The sequence below is a fragment of the Fundulus heteroclitus genome, chromosome 12 (genome assembly GCF_011125445.2).
Source record: "Fundulus heteroclitus isolate FHET01 chromosome 12, MU-UCD_Fhet_4.1, whole genome shotgun sequence".
Classification (NCBI taxonomy): Eukaryota; Metazoa; Chordata; class Actinopteri; order Cyprinodontiformes; family Fundulidae; genus Fundulus; species Fundulus heteroclitus.
This window is the reverse complement of record NC_046372.1, coordinates 31,701,533-31,719,146: the sequence shown is the minus strand read 5'-3', so window position 1 is coordinate 31,719,146 and position 17,614 is coordinate 31,701,533. Positions and strand designations below refer to the sequence as shown.

The 17,614-nt window shown below is 36.4% G+C and overlaps 1 protein-coding gene across 10 annotated transcripts in view; it reads left to right on the top strand.

Annotated features, from left to right (window-relative positions):
- trpm3 (transient receptor potential cation channel, subfamily M, member 3) overlaps positions 1-17,614 on the top strand; it is a 210,140-nt gene that overhangs the window by 41,007 nt on the left and 151,519 nt on the right. The gene's annotated exons all lie outside the window — the stretch shown is intronic.

Genomic DNA, 17,614 nt, shown 5'->3' with positions numbered 1-17,614 from the left:
GAATAACAAGTGTGGAGACTTTAACTGCTGTTACGTGAATAGATCAATTAATGACATTAGAGAGATTAAAAAGAGGAATTTGAGGGAAAATTTCTGAAACGAAATGTTACACGGGGATAATAGACAGTGGATAATAGATAGTGGCTAAATAAAAGATCTGGATGTTCAGCATCAAATTCCTGCGGAGCGCTAATAAAATGAATTCCCTATTGCACAATAATGCTAATAGCAGCTTGACAGCCGTGCATTTTTTTTTTTTTTTTTGAGTTGCAAAGATTTAGTTGACCCGACCAATTTCACATCACCTGAGCAGACTTGTATCATGGGAACTGGTGCATCTTTTCATATCTGGGTGTGTTTTGTCACTTCTATAAACCCACAATCTTTTTTATCTCACTTACAGGCATTTGTAACCTAAAACCTCATCTTTGTGCACTCCTGTGCTTTCATAAGCCAGTTACAGGCACTCTGTAAGGAGGGCTATTGTTAGACATTCTGAATACCTCTTCTTCCCTCTCCTTTGATCTGGATTTATCAAAGTGCCTCACAGAGCAGTGTTGCTGTGATGTTGAACAACACAACCAGGGTGCCTTGGCTTGTGCGTCCTGCATTTGCATTTGTATGCCGTAGTTAAAAGAATATCGCTGTAAAACCTTGATTGAATCTGCACAGTGTGTGTGTGTGTGTGTGTGTGTGTGTGTGTGTTGGGGGGGGGGGGGTGGTACCACATGCTACAGAACTGAACATGTGCTTCATATTCTTTCTGCATTTACTTAATCGTCATCGATTGTGGTCAATTTACACTGACAAGAAAGAGAGGATGTCTGCTACGTCCATGGAGAAAACTGGCACCAGAGGAAACATTGGCAGTTTCTCTAAGTTTTTATTTTAGAAGGTTTGGTTAAAACCAGATAATCAAAGACACTGAGTAAAAATAATAATTGTCTTTAGTGTCATTGCAACATACATTGCAATGAAATGTATCCTCTGCATTTAAACCATCCCTTAGGGAACAGTGGGCTGCCACTGTACGGCACCCGGAGATCATTCTGGGGCTAAACATTGCCAGCCTGTGGGAGTTTAATCAGGTACTTCCCAGTTGTGGGGCTTTCTACAGCAAATAGTAAATTGACAACTTCTATTAAGCCTCTCCAGTCATATTGAACACTCAGACTGCTTTACGACTAGAGCCACATTCACACACTGATACGTAGATCGCAAGGCGACTTGATTATATGATTTGCTTCCAGTTGAGTTAAATTGAAGCAAACTTGTGGAAGTACCTTAAGGCAACCCCTTAATCACCCTACTTCCTAATGTGACAAATTGGAAAAACAAAAGATTTCCTTCAAGATGTTCAGAGGAGAATTGTGGACCTGCACAAGTCTGGGTCACTCTTGGCTACAATTTCCAGGTGCCTGGTGCCACATTCTTATGGTTAAACAATACATGCAAGTATAAACACCTCGGGAAGCTATTCAATTCAATTCAATTCAATTCAATTTTATTTATATAGCGCCAAATCATGAAACATGTCATCTCAAGGCTCTTTACAAAATCAAGTTCAATCATATTATACAGATTGGGTCAGATTATACAGATTGGTCAAAAATCATTCATCATTTTGTTCATGAAGGAAACAGATTAGGTGTCCCAGAGATGATGGTGTTTTTGTGCAAAAGGTACGTACCGAGCTCAGAGTAAAAGAAAAACCTCTTGTGAAGATTCTGACAAAGACGGGTAAGTGGTCCCATTGCTCCTGAGTGGCTAAAAGGAAGAAGCCATCATTTCAAGAGCAACAGCAAAAACTCTGATTACATTTGCAAATTTACAGGTCACATACCCTCATTTGTAGGAACATCTCTGGTGATGTGCTGAGACTGAAAGTGAAGTGTGCTGCAGAACAATGTTGCAGGGATGTTGTGGGGCTTTCTGCTGCAGGAGGATCCACAAACTAGATGACATCAAGAGGAGAGAACATTATGTAGAAATATTAAAGCAATTTCTGCCAAATTACTTACAAAGTGGCTGGAAAACGATAAAGTCAATGTTTGGTGGCCTCCAAAACGCCCTGACCTCAAACTAATTTATGGGCAGGGCTCGAAAGGCGTGTGTGAGCAAGGTGGCCTACAATCATGACTCTGAGCACCAGGTCTGTAAGGAGGAATGAGCCAAAATCAGCAAAAAATCTTGAGAAATTTGTAGGAGGATGCCTAAAAAAATCTGGTCTATAAAGTTCTATCAAATACTAAGGAAATGTACACAGTACATCTGGATTTAAGGAACTAAAAACAAACCTGTCTCATTATTTTGGTGCTGGGCAACAATAAATTGTTTTGGTAATAATGTCAGAAAATGAGAAAAATAGGTTAAGTGGCTTTATATGCTTTTATATGAATATCTGATTTCCTCTGTAAGTTCTTGAGGGAGAATCCTTTTTTTGGTTTTGTTCTATAATCTGCTGATAGATTTTCTGCCAAATTCCAAATACAAATGTAGTGTAAACACTTTATTTGCAGAAAATGACAAATGGTCAAAACAGCAAAAAAGCTGCTGCCTTTAGACGTCAAATCAAGCAAAGAAAACAGGTTGATATTTAGTTTGAAGCAACACAATGCAAATCTTTAGATTTCTGTTTCATTATTTAATGCTTTCATGCATCTTCACATTTTCTCTGCCATTCTTTCCCACTGCTGTTTGATTCAGGTGATCTCCTCATCTGTACCTCATTAAGTACAAAGGGGATGTGCTTGGGCTGGAATTCAACCGTGGCTGGAGGGGAATGTTTTTCGTTTATTAACAGATGTTAATTTTGGAAAAACTGCAGTGGTCACAACATTTTCCTTGGCTGTGTTGTTTTGTCCAGGGAGAATTACGAAACAGCTCTGGGAACGTTCTTGCATCTTAGATGGGCTGTCAGGAGGTTTCTTCTGAAACTGATCCATAAAGTAGAGCCATAATATTTGACTAAATGTGTAGCTTTAACATTTATAAAAGGATATTGCTGATGGATTTGGCTAATTTGTCCTGATGAACAACGCCACCGTGCACAAAACGTTGCTCTTTAGGCTCTGCTTAGTGTGTGTGTGTGTGTGTGTGTGTGTGTGTGAATTTTCCCAGAGATATATTAGGCTGTCACAGAGAAATTAACCTAATACCCTGCCATTATTGTTAGAAACTTCTGCCTGGCAGTCACTTTCCTCCCATACGCTAACATCTTACCTCCCACCTGCTGCCGAATGCAGCGTGTGGCTCTCTGAAATGTTTCTTTCACCTCGGCGCAGGAAAAGATGTCTCACAGATTGTATGTACATGCTTGTGTGTTGCTTTGAGCTTGCGTCACTGCACATGCATGCCAATGAGCATTCGTAATAGGTTCCTGCAGAGGCAGTTGACATTGCATTGTGTGGAGGTTTTGTGTACAGTGTGATCAGGCTATGTGCTCTACTCATTGTTGCACAAATAGCGTAACCTTCAATGTTTACTCTTAAAATAGATTGTTGGAAATTAGAAATATTTCCTTTGAAAACAAACTACCTAAAGCTGAAATCTGTTTCACCACTTAACCCTCATTAACAGAGTCAAAAATTACTTCCACGGAGCAGGGGGAGGACTAAGTGTCCTGCAAATACGCTCATAGATATATGTTTACTCAATTAAAATATTGAATTAAGTCAATAACTACTGTAATGTCTAGCTTTAAGTGTTCAACTGTATTATACGTCTACATTTAGTATTCCAGTTAACAGCTGATAGTCAGCATAAGACCAGCGAAATAATAATATCATACTATTACAATGTGTAATGCATGTATTTTAATGTGTTTGATGTGTAATTAAATCTTTTGTTAGACATATGTTTCATGTCTTCTTATTAAGCCAGCTTCAATTTTGGGTGAAAAAGGGGCAAACCAAATAACGTCATCTTAACTTTGAGGTACGGGGCCGGCAGCATCATGTTTTGATGAAGGGAGGGACTGGTGCCATTCAGAGATGGAGTCGTGAGGAAACATTTATTTTTGTGTGGAAAGATTAAAGCAACATCTCAAGAGATTTGGCTGGACGTTGAAGCTCAAGCACAATGGGTCCTCACAATGGACAAAAACGGAAAGCACAAAAAAAAGATGGCATCAAGAGTAGAGAACATTATGCAGAAATATAGAAGTCGTTTCTTAAGAGGTGAGTCAAGAAGTTAAAGCCTGGGCTCAATGGGTCTTCCAAACGTGATAATGATCCTAAGCATACTGCTAAATAGTTACAAAGTGGTTAAAGGACAGCAAAGTCAGTGTTTTGGAACTGCTATCAATATTCCTGATCTCAAGCTCATAGAAATTTATAAGCAGAGCTGAAAAGATGTGGAAGAAAGGCAAAAGTCTACAAACCGGCCTTGATTACACCAGTTCTGTCTGCAGGAATGGGCCTTTAAGTTAGTGAATTGCTGATTTTTTTTTAATCCTCAAATTTGGTCCTATTATATTATCTTTGTACCTGTTCTCTCTGATGTCCATTTTCCAGAAATACAGTATACTCTGTCTTTTCATTTATAATGCACATGACATTCAGGTTTATCTTCCATTAAAATCCAGCGCATTCCAGCCAACAGAGAGTCTGGTCAAGTGTTTGTCAGACGTGAGCGCATGGATGGAGCTGAACTGTCTTCAAATAATAAAAAAGACGGGTCATTTTATGTGGTAAAGCTGACCTGATGACAGGGTCAGCAGTGCTGGTGGATCACTGGACTCTTCTCGCTGTGTTACTGTCAGGAATCTTCTGATTATCCTTGATTTGGTTCAAAAAACAAGTCAGGGCAGTAGTCCAGTCTGGCTTTTATCACCTGATGCTTATTAGTAAAGTCAAAGATTATCTTCTTCACAATGCCCTTGAGAGTGATATTCATGCTTTTAATACTTCTAGACAGAGCTGCATCTGCATCTCCCTCTACAGCGTGACTGACCAGTCTCTTCTGTGCCATCTTCAGCTTTTCAAACCTCAGCGGCCCTTTTGCTTACGGGGACAAAACACCGGGAACATATCGCCCCAAATTTTGTATTACCTCCACTAACTGCCTAGCTATTGTTTTTAGAATGGTTTTAAGTATTCACTTTTTGTTTTTAGATGTCTAAATGGTCTGGCACTTCTTTACCGTTTTGGACGTTTACATCCACACATCCTGAGTAAAACTGTAGGATCTCAAGGCCAAAAGCTCTAATTAGTTCCCAGGACTTGGCTTGTGACCAGGGGAGGCAGAGTTTTTCAGTCACAGCTCATGGGCTGGACCAGTCTCCCTCTTTCTGGGAGGTCTGCTGGAACTTGAAATGATTTGAGAACTCATCCTTTTTTAAGTGATTTTTAACCCCAGAGAGCATGACCATTAGGCCCGTCTTTTGTCTCCTGTGACTTTTACTGCGGATCTTATTGCATTTATTGTCAAATTTGTATTTTATTGGTTATTGTTTTTTATTTTGTTGTTTTTATTATCTGTTTTATTATTTTTTTTACTTGTACAGCTTTTTGTTTGTCTTATGCGTTTAAAAGTGCTTTATGGATAGAAGAAAATGATGCTGATAATGTTTCAAAATGCTCTGCCCGAGTCATACAGTGTAAAAAGTAATTCTTCCAAATCCTAGGAAAGCATATGTAAACTTCTGAAAATGAAGAAAATGTCTTTCAAAATTCCCATTGATGATTCTTATATTGAAGAAATAGAAATGATTCAGATCATTCAAACTGGCCTAAAACAAGGGAAAGTTTTGTCTTATATGTATTGTCAGACAGTGCATCTGTTTATTTCAAATATATACTAATATCTAACTAACTACTAGCCTGTATAGCATATAAAATGACCAGCCCATTAAAACATTATCCTCTGGTACCTGAACTGTGATTAAATAGTTCTTTGCTGTTGATATGGAAGTATTATGGTAAAATATTAAGTCCCGATAAACATAACTTCAACAAACCTTCATTAAATGATTTCATACTAGCGACAGTCCAACACAAAACCATTACAAAATTCAGACTTAAATTTAGTTAAGGCTAACTTTAGACCGAGACACAATACTGGAAGCTCTTCTTTCATCCTCCCTAAAAGCTCCCTAAAACCCTCTTTTAGTTCACCTCTGTCAAGTCTTTGAAGTGTCATAATGGCATCATCTGAATTTATTGTGCTTTTTTAAAAATGTTCAATCATCACATCTCTGCCCCACAGTTCGACAGCCACAGAAATGAAGCTTCGAATTAAAATATCTGCTTTTGTTCTCTTTGTGAAGTAAACTATTTTCAGCCCTCTTTTTTTCTCTTACTCCTGCTTCCATCTTTGCTTTGTGATGTCTGTCTGATTGTCTCTTTCATCATCCTTCTGGCATCTTACTTATTTTGGTACCTTGTATCTCTTTGCCTGCTGTCTATTAACATAAAGCATAAATAACTTTCTGTCGTGTTCAAAATACACAGGGGGCGGAATCTGTTGTTAAGCTGTGAATATATTTTCAGTACAGCTAAAAAAAGGTCCATCCTGTAAAAAGTGGCTATTGCAGATCATTGCTTAATTTCTTGCAATTATAACTTCTAGGAGAGCACAACACTCATGCTATACAGTTAAATCTTATCTTAATAGTACATTTAGACATCAAAAACAGTATACTACAGTGTAATCAACATACATATTTTCACCTATAGATGGCACTAAATATTTTTGTATTCACAGTAATGATAGTGTAAAGCACATGGAAACAATAGAAAACTGCACTGAGGGAAGCTAACATATTTCAAAAGTGCTTTTTGTTCTTTTTGCATAAATGTCAGTGTGACAACATAAAAAAACTGTTGCTTTCTTTCAGGTGTTTTGTCTTAAATAAAAACATCATTTATGATTTATTGGTGTAGTTGATATCAAGCGCTTTTTGAGTCTCTGAAGTAGATTCAATTTGAGTAAAAAAATAACAATATAAAACTCATGCAAATTAGGACAGCTGGGATTCTTCTAATTTACAAGCTTTTGACTGATTGCATTTTCTGTTGGTTCACGACTCGCATACTTAAAAGAAATTTTGTGTGGTTAATCAGGAGAAACGCATAAAGGTGCATCTCAGTAAATTACAATGATGCGTAAAGGCTTATGTGCTTCAGTAATACATTTCAAAAAGTGAAAGTATGGACAGAGGGATGTTACTTCTGTTGAATTTAATGACTATGATTCACAGCTACAACCCCCCCCCCCCCAAAAAAAAAAGGTTTACTAAAAATGTGAATATGACTTTAGACCAATCAGAAAACATATTTGTCTGACAGAAATGTAAAGTTATGGCCTACACAATCATGATTGCCGCCTTGACAAATGCCCGGTAAACAAAGATAATTGGAAAGAATAGAGTACTACAAGGATATTAAAGGACAGTTGAGTGGAAGAAAACAAATGGGGTGAAGAAGTGAACAAACAACAGGGGTGATTGTTGATTTGAGAGGATTTTGAAGCACAGCTTCAATTCAAGAGTTTGCAAGAGAGTCCCAAGACATGGAATGAGCATTCAGTGCAGTTTAATTCAATTAATTTAAACTAAAAATAAGTTTATAACCCTGAAGGGAAATTAAACGTTGTTGTTACTCAAAGTAAGTTTCTTTAACAAGTCCTTTGATGATTTCCATGGCCAGGAAGAATCTCTGGTAGTGGTCTGTTTTATGTTCTGTCTTCTTGTGAAGGTATTGCTCCGGGTTATCCATTGTGTTCTTAATTTTCTAAAACAAACTTTGTCTTTCATTCTGCCTTTAAGTCAGTGTGCTCTTGGGGAATTCATCTAACCCTTAGTTGCCAACAGATCTGAATCATTTTGTATGAATGAGTGGATGATCGAGCTGGACAATGTGGCTAATGTGGTAAGTGCTTTGAGTTGTTAGTAGGACTAAAATTTCTGTTAATTTACTTTTTTTAAAAATTACATTAAAATAAGAGCATTTTGGTCAATCTTGTTAGCCCTACAACAGAAAGCTGTTTCTGCAGATGACATAACTTGTGTTGGATGTCTGAGGTGTAAAGAGTAAAAAGTAATGGTGAGGGTACAGGTGCCTGTGGAGCTCCTTTTGCCGCTGACCACCATCCTTTCATCAGGTAGTCATGAATCAGGCAACTGCTGTGGCCTCCACATGAGTCTTCAGGAGTTTCCTACAGTCTGGCTGAATTGTGTTAAACACACAAGATAACTCAGATAGTCACAGGACTGCTTCCGTTGTCTAGATGACAGTGAATTTGCTGAAGCAGCTAAAGGATGGCATCTTTAGCTCCAGCTCAACAATAATTGGCAAACTGAAGTAGGTCCTGCAGTGTGTTTGCTTGCATACTCAGGTGGACTAATAGCAGAAATGTTTTTAGTGATGTGGAACTTCAGGGAAAAAGTGCCCATATTCACAAAGAATCCTACGACTAAAAGTAGCTCTTAGAGACAATTTTAGATAAAAAAATCAATGTTAAGATTTTTCTTAGAATTTTACCTCAGTAAGATAAAGGTTATTCTAACATCTTAGGCCTTAAGACAGCTCCTATAGTGAAAAAAAAAACAACCTTAGTAGCAGTGAGGAGGATTTTTAGTGAGCCTAAGCATCTTAAGCAGGGAAGATGGTGGAAACAGAGAGAGCTGATTGGCTCATGAGCACATAAACGTCTTTAACAATCATATAATTATTGATATGTAGATTTAAATGTTATCCCCATTGAGGGAAATTAATTAGTTTCAGTGGCTGAACAGTTTAAAGGTGTGGCTCTAGTAATGTAATTTTATTGAGGATAAATGAACAGGAGGAAAAATATTGAATAATCATGAATAAAAAGTGGTGAAATGTACAAATATAGTACAGAGGAATTTTCATGTTATTTACCAAACTTCTCTCAATAATAAACATTTTAGAAGGAAGGGAAAAAGTCAGAGACAATATACATAAATATAAACTCCAGACAAAACAAAAGAAGTGAGAAAGCATTTGTTGATTATGTCATTAGCCTAAATGGCCATATGAAGTTTGCGTGTGTGATGCCATCTCCTCCCTGGCTTTTGATTGCTGCACGGAGCACTTAGCACTTTCCAGGCTCGTGCGTAAAAACAACAAGACTCCCAGAGAAAAAAGCGCATTGATCTGTGCTTCAAATCCGTCTATTTGTGGCGTAATCCAGGGACATAGTTACCTTTAACCAGAGGTAATGCTGGCACTGCTTCTCTTGTTTTTTTTCTCCACTTTATGTCAGTCAATGTGCTAAATACAAATGCCTGCTTGTATACAAGCAGGCATTCACAATGAAATACTGACAGGTGAGTGTACATTGATCTGATAAATGAAGTAGTAATATGACCAGTATGGCGAGTAAAGATAACAATAAGCAAATCAAAATAACGATGAGGATGTAAATAAGGTGTGTTCAAACATTTTGATGCTGTGTGAGATTTATTTAAAGGAGCAATAAGCCATAACGCATTGTTTTAGATGGAAAGAACAATAGTGATCAGAAGAACTACAGGTTTCTTTTTAGATGGAATATGGTATGACGTCACACGCCATCTCTGGACAGGTCGCCAGTCTACCACAGATTTACCTTCAATAAATTATAACATCTGTTCCAATGAGGCTCGTTTGTTAGACTAAAAGCACTTTTTAAAATTTCCACCCCTTATTATCAGCAGGTTTTAAACATAATCTGATGGGATGCTCTAATCTTAAATGTTGTGTTTTCATTAACTGTAAGTGGAGAAAATCACCATAATTAACAGAGATAAAAGCTTGAAAACATCAGTCTATCTGTAACGAATCTACAATCTATAATGTGTTTCACTTAGTAAATTTAGTTACTAAAATAAATGAACTTTTCTTTTTACAACATTGTAATTTACTGAATAAGTCTGAATTAGTGAAATTATTTTTTCTTTTGCATTACAAATCAGTCCTTTTTATTTAACATTACTCCATTGTTTTAATGTATTATTTTCAAACCCCATAGATACAACAAGTTGAGCACAAATACTGGTTGAATATTTATCAAAGAAAACAATATTTTGTCTCACATACTGTAGGTGTGAGGGTGTAATTTCCCCTTCCTTCCTTTCTCTCCTCAGAAAATGTCCTCATTATTGTAGGATACATCAGAGTGTCTTATTGTGTATGTCTCAATTATCCAGCAAATGCTTCATTTGTGTGATTTCAATTAAAACATTATCTCTTTAATGAGCCAAAACGAGAACATAAGCTGCCAATTAAAATCTAATTTTTTTTATTCATGCTCACAATGAAAATATTTCCTGTTTTGCACACTTTAACACAACATCAGAAGAAGTGCATCAAGCGGTTTCATGAAAGTGTTTTGTGTACATTTATTTTGAAAGTTTCTTGGATTTTTTTTTCTCTCCAATGGACCTGGGAGGAAACAAAAGGTCAACATGTTGTTTTTTTCCTTTTTTCCTTTTTTGTAAACGTCTTTGTCTTGAATTAATGAAAAAGAGCAAATTCTCTGTACGTATAAGTCAGCTGTTGATAAATGCATGAGAAATAATGCTGAAAGACACTGCAGGTGAAGGAATGAACATATTATCACTTTGAACACTGACCTTTGGCCTATTAGTTGTGACGTGAAGGGAACATATTGCAAGTGATTGGAAGTTGTTTAATTATTTATGCGTACCATATGTCATGAATCCTCCTGAAATGCTTCAAGAACTGCGCAGCAGAAAAATAGGTGCAAGGGCTATGTTCAGAGATTTATGCTGTATTTATATACTTTATACTGTGCATTTATGCATTCACTCATTTGGTTGCATGTGCATGAAACATACTGTGTTGTTAATCTGTTAATTCTTAACATTTGTGCAGCTTCTCCTACTTTCTCTCAGGCTCAGATGCCACTAGAGAGAGAAACTAACCTTTGATGTAATCCAACCACCATACTTTCATATCGTTTATTCACAGAACTGTAAACACAGCAATATTTCTACTGGCAACAATTTGCATTTAGTTCTTCTAGTCTGAACATTAAAGTTCATATATATATAAAGATAAAATGCAACGGCACTTTTTCTATTGCCTTAAGTCATATTTTTCTGAAATGTGAGATGGGGAACCGCTTAAGTGTTTCTTCATGTATTTCTTCATAATAACAAATTTAGATTTATTCAGTTGAAATAGTCAAAAACTTCACTATCATGAGTGAATGCATTTTTTTTCAAACTTCCATAAGCTTTTTAGAACCAAAGGGCTGATAAAACATCAACAAATTCACCTAAAACTCTTGCTTAATCTGAAACTGAGCACCTATTTCTGTGTGCTGTCTTTTTTTCTATCCATCTAAGTTATTTTTGTTTCTGAATGGATTAACCACATAGCAGACCGGAACATGATTGAAAAATCAGAAACCTTATTTTGACTTAGGTACAGACAGCTACAACATACTCCGCGATGTCATATCTTGCTGTGAGTTGGCAAGAAAAAGAGAAACATGCCTTTGAACAAATGTGTTATTATGCCACTCCTATTGCTTGATTAATTATTTATTAATTATTTATTAACTAATTTATTTTCATAGATAATTATCTATGAAAATAAAAGTCCAGTGACTTATTGAAACATGTTTCAAAACAGACACGTTTGTAAAACCTAATAAGGAATCACATTGTTAGTAAAAATGCAATGTTAATATCCGGTTTTAATGTGTTTGGCATCTATTAAGGAAAATAAGTATGGATGTAAGTACATTTGAATAGACTTTTTGATAGAAACTTAAGCTGCTTCCTAATGTTTTGTTATGAAAAAATAGTATAGAAATGCAACTTAAAAAAGAGTAGTTATGAAAACACGGAATAGTTGGTTTTCGAAAGACAAATTTTTTGGTTAAAAGTTTACACATTTTATCAAAACAAACTTGTTTGTAGATTAAAGAAAACACTATCTAGAAATGCAGTGTTCTTGAAAATTGCTTTAAATTCAAAGAATTATGAGTATCCTAGTTTGTGCTGACATCGTTTCACAATAGACATCTGAGTCAGACTAAATCTCATTTGCTATTGTTAGCCCTTCCTCTTCTCTTACATATTTTGAGTCTCTGTAGGACTTAATTTGAATTTATTAGGTGTAGTGGTAAATTTGTTTTATTTCCAAGCGGGATGCTAGCAAGTCAAGTACATGTAACAGGATTTTGCTGCTTGGGGTTAAATCTTTTTTTGAACTGCCTATCTAGTTTGTTAGAAAAAAAAACATAATTTTCTGTCACTGTAAAGGAATATTAGTACATCAATATCTCAAACTAGAAATTGAAATTGTTCTTGTGGCACGAAAATATTTTTAAATACACCTCAGTTTGATATTGCATTCAAATCAATGTGCGGTAGATTAGCAACATGTTACATTAAAGTCACATGATTTATATTAATATTGTGATTGTGTAGCACTAGCTTATGACATCATGGATGCTGCTCTGTTTTATTAAAGTTTTATATTTCTATGAATGTCCCAGAATGTGTTGCGACTCAACAACACAGTATTCGATAAAGTCTTGTCTTGGTCCTGCTGAGAATGTTTTCATGCCAAGCAGATTGCTGTTTTATTTGACTTACCGACAATACACTGTGGTTGTAGTTAATCATGTGCAGAAATGATGATGAGGAAAGTATGCAGAGGGGGCAGAAGTGGCTCTAGTCTCTTTTGCTTCCTTAGGCTAGATTATGGTTTGACCCACTCCACCCCAATACTGAAGGGGGGCGAGGGTTGGGCCGTCATGAATTAATGGTCTACTTATACAGACAAGTTATTCAAGCATTAATGTGTTATGTAGAAATATTGAAATAATGTAGATGGTCGCAGTCTTTGTTCCCTGAGTGAACTATATTTACCATCATATATATTTTATTAACATAGTTTATAATGATAGTTTTTCTTAAATTGAGTTGTTTGAAAAAGGTCAATTATGTGCCAAATCTGTATTAAAAAGAACATTTGAATTCATTTGGATTTAGGAATTAGGAATTAGGTTTAGAAAACTTTGAAGGTTTAGCAATTTTAACAGCTCAGTAAAAAAGACTTTTGGAGCCTGCGGCTGGTTTTGTTCGTACTGTTGCTGAACCGTGCAAAGAAAACATGCAGCTGTAAAAGACTGAATACTGGATGCATTCAACAAAACAGATTAATTAGCTGATTTTATGGATGTATATTAGAGTGTATCATGCTTACTGAGTTACACAGCAGCTGCAGTAGCTACAGTAGCATTATTTGCCAACTTTGCCTAATTAGACTAGACGTCTCTGCAAATTCTCAGTTATCTGGGTCATCACAACAGCAAGAGGCTTTAAACACAGGATACCGGACTTTCTTTAAGTTTTTCTGAAAACATATCGACACCTATCCAGGACTTTTTGCACTTGAGCAACCTGTAGTTGGAGCGCTGCTGTTTTTAAGAGGATGGGCCTCCATTGCTCTAAGACGCATTCCAAGTCATATGCAAATTAATAACCCACTGTCCTCGGTTGCTAGAAGCTATTGCTTGGTGAGAGTGGAGTACTCGGTCACCCAAATCCTGATGAGATTGCTGATGTAATCTCTTTGGACTATGTTGGAGGACCGAGCTGTAAAAACTGGGGAGTTGGAAGCACAATCCTTCCCCTCTGTTCAGTGTCGGCTTCTCTTTTGAGAGAGATGACTTCTTTCACCCCTTTTCAAACCATCTGTTCTCTCTGTCCAGAATCTGGAGATCAAAGGTGTGTTCTTTGCTCTTGGAGTGCAAGTGGAGTGCCGAATCTTGCTCTGAGCTGCTGGCCCTCCTGTTACCAGCTTAAGTTTATCATGTAAAGCACTTTGCATTGTCTCTGTACTGAAATGTGTTTTACAAATACATTTGCCTTGCCTTGCCTTAAGTAAATCAGACCTTTAAAATAAAACTAAAGCGGAGCTGCGACATGTAAACACAACTAATAAAACAAGGAAAGATATGCTCATACCAAAAAACAGTTAGAGTAGCTCTGTTCCTCACCAGAAATAAAGAGCAGTCCAATAATTTATTCTGCAACAATTTTATAGAGAATTTTTAAATGGGGGCAAAAACAATGTTATGTACTATTTCCTTCAAAGCTTTGTAGGATCTACACAATACACACATATATGTATATTTACAGATAATACATATATGATAGAAGGTCTTATCATTTCCAAAGATTTTAAACACTGATATAATGTTTCCCCTTTTTGTGGTGTCAGATTTATTTATTGTAATAGGAAAAAAAATATGGTAATTAACTTCCAGGAAAACTGAGCAGATACTCGTGTTCTGTTCATACTTTATAAATCCAAATAAAATAAAATGTACATTTTCTTGGCTGATAATACATATATGATAGAAGGTCCTATCATTTTTTAAGATTTTAAACACTGATACGATAATTCCCCTTTTTCCAGTGTCAGATTTCCTCCTTTTGGCACCTTCTTTTGATTATTGAGCCGATGAGACACGTGAATTTCTCCACTGTGAGATCAATAAAGTCTATCTTATCTTATCTGATAATCTGTCTAACATGGATTAAAAACATACAACATTTTTACAGTAAAAGTAATACTGGTGGTGGTTGTTTTCTACTTTTAATATTAAGCCTGAGTAGAGGACATTACTGAGGGCTCCACATTGTTGCTGTTATTTATTTCATTAGATGTTTGTTTGTCTGGTTGGTTATGTATTTATTGTTTGAGTGGTTACAGCAGTGGCCTCTTCAGTATTTGGCCCCCAAGGCTATGTGGCCAAGATGCCAGCCCCCAAAAAGAGTGTGTCACATGAAAACAACAGACAATAAGCTGCTGCAGTCACTACAGTCTCTGTTTATTGATTAATGCCATTGCAAAGGGGGAAAATATCCTTATTGTGGAAAACCGAGATTTGTTGTTTGAACACAATTATGTGTTCAACATAAACAGCCTATATTATGATTTTCATATCCATGCAACCAAAATTAGGTAATAATATTTGAGAATTATGGTCATGTCTTGCACAGACACAAAAGTAATTTTGGATGTGGCTTACAAAACCACAGACACCAGACCAAAGACAAGTTTTAGGGGTCTAGTTTTATGAAGAAATCCAATATCCATCTATTGTCTATACCCCCTTAACTGCACAGGGTCACGTAGCAGTCGTTAGGTAAGAGGCAGGGTAGACCCTGGACAGGTCGCCTGTCCATGACTGGGCAACAGAGAGAGACACAGGACAAACAACTATGCATGCATACATGCACACTGAAATGCAATTTTGTCAGGATCCCCAGGGATGTGATTATTTATGTTAGCTCACTGGGGATCCTGCATCTGGTTATTTTAGTATCCCTAGATCCTCGTGTTATCTGTTTAGTTTTCTGTTCAGCCTTTATGTTAATTATATATTCAGGCATTGGTTACATTAGTTCTGGTCTGGGTAGCTATGTCCTTTATTAGTTCTGTAGTCTGTTAGACCTGTCCCTTCTTAGTAATAATTTATCAAGCTTATTGTTATTTATTTCTGTAGTTCTGTTATATTTTTCCTTATCAGTTTAGTTAGATTCTTCCACGCCTGGCCCATTTTTTTTATTCCCTCCTAGGTTCTCTTATACCCTGCACCTGCCAGTTCATTGGCCCTCCTTTCCTACAGCCTAATTGTATTACTCAGTTCACCTGTGCCTATTATCACCAGTTAAACTAACAGTCATGTTTTTGGATTATGAGATGAAGCCTAGTACCCTGAGAGAACTCACGCATGGACAAGAACAACATGCCAACTCCATGCAGACTGATTTTAGTTTGAACTCAAGACACTCGTGCTGCAAGGCCACAGTGCAACTGACTGCACCACTATGCAGCCTGAATTATTTATCTTAACTGAGACCTGAGCCAATACTTTTGATCATTACATCCATACTTTTTAACAAAGATTTACGACCGAGGGAGAACCACAAAACTTTGTGGTTTGTTATAACAAAATTTGTTTAACCAAGAAAAAACCCTGTAAACCATTTTACTGTGAAGTCATCCTAAAGCACAAAAATAATTCTGACAGCCCTCATCATGACTATATAAAGTGTATGATTTGGACTACATGGTAGGGAGAAGACATGAAATGAGATTTCCCCTCAAAGTAGAGGCTTGGTTCCTTATGATTATGCCTGTATTTCACCTCAGATTCTGGATTATTTATGAAAAAGACTTTCACAATCCCTATCTTGATCTTGTTCCATTCTCTTCTTAAAACCTACACACTAATTATGCCTGATCCTAATTTCCCACAATTGGGCTTAAAAAATGTGGCAATCAATCAAGTTGTGTTTTTTTGCATGAAAACGTTGCTACTGTATGCCGGCCTACTAAGGGTATGGTACTGTTAAGATCCAACAATGTCAAACTGCCTGCACCTCTGGACGTAATCAAGGGGATGTAGAATCTGCAGTACTGGATTTTCATACTTGTACCAAATTCCCACAGAGGTAATTTTCAATCATTATAAAGCTTATAAATAGATCCATAATAAATTAATAAAAAAACAAAGTATGTCCGTTAACTCAAAACTACAAGTAATCGTTAAAGCCGTTAAGATAATGAAAAAAACAAGCAAAGGTGTGAGAGGATAAAAGTGGGAACTGCTGAAAATATAAGCACAATAAACTAAGATTAAAGGTTCTCAAATCTTTAGAAAGCTGTAGTCACACTGTGATCAATCAAGCTTCTATTCATATTCATGAAGCCACCACATTTGGACCTTCACCACCGTGCAGGAAATTACAGCCAGATCAGCCTGAGTTTAAAAATCAGCACCATGGACAGAGGCTGAATCAAGTTTTAAAGGTGCCTACTTGCCAAATCAACTTTCATATTTAACGTGTTAACATAATGATAAACTTGTATAACTGTATTTTTTTTTATTTGGTTCTGAAACTGTTCTAATGATTGCATTTAATAGCTGCTTTTTTCTTTTTGCCAAAAAATATAATTGTTTTAAATTAAATTATGTTTTGCACTTGTTTGATGTGGAAAATAATTTTTGGGGATAAAGAATTCCAATAATAATTTATTACTGTTTTGGGTGTAGTGAAAACCCACTATATATGATAACAAGAGCACATTTAGAATGTAGAGTAAATGAGGAATGTTTAAAAATGAACATCGTTTATTTCAGAGAAAAGGAGTAATACAGATTTATACAGTGTTGTCTAAAAAAGTGTAAGTTTCTCTTTGTGTTTGAGAGAGACATGAAAACACAATCTATCCTGAGCCTTGCATTTAGAGTTCCACCATATTTCCACTGAAACCTCAGGCTTACTTGTTGGAGTAAATGAGCAGACATAGCAGCATCTGAATGACTTAGCATGTGGTTAACTGTGAATAATTGATGCGGTCATGGCTATTGTGGTGTGGATCTCTTTCTATGTTTATGGAGACTCAGTGATGGCCTCTTGTGAATTCAGCCATTTTAAATGCAATGGCATACGCTGAGCTAATGTGGAGCCATTAATACAAACCGCCTCTTGATCCAGTTTAACTCATATAGAATGATTCTTCCCACTCACTCTGCCTGGTCTCTCAAAAGGAGATGCCATTTATCAAGTAGAGAAAAACATACTGAAAGGATTGACTGTTGTTTCCAC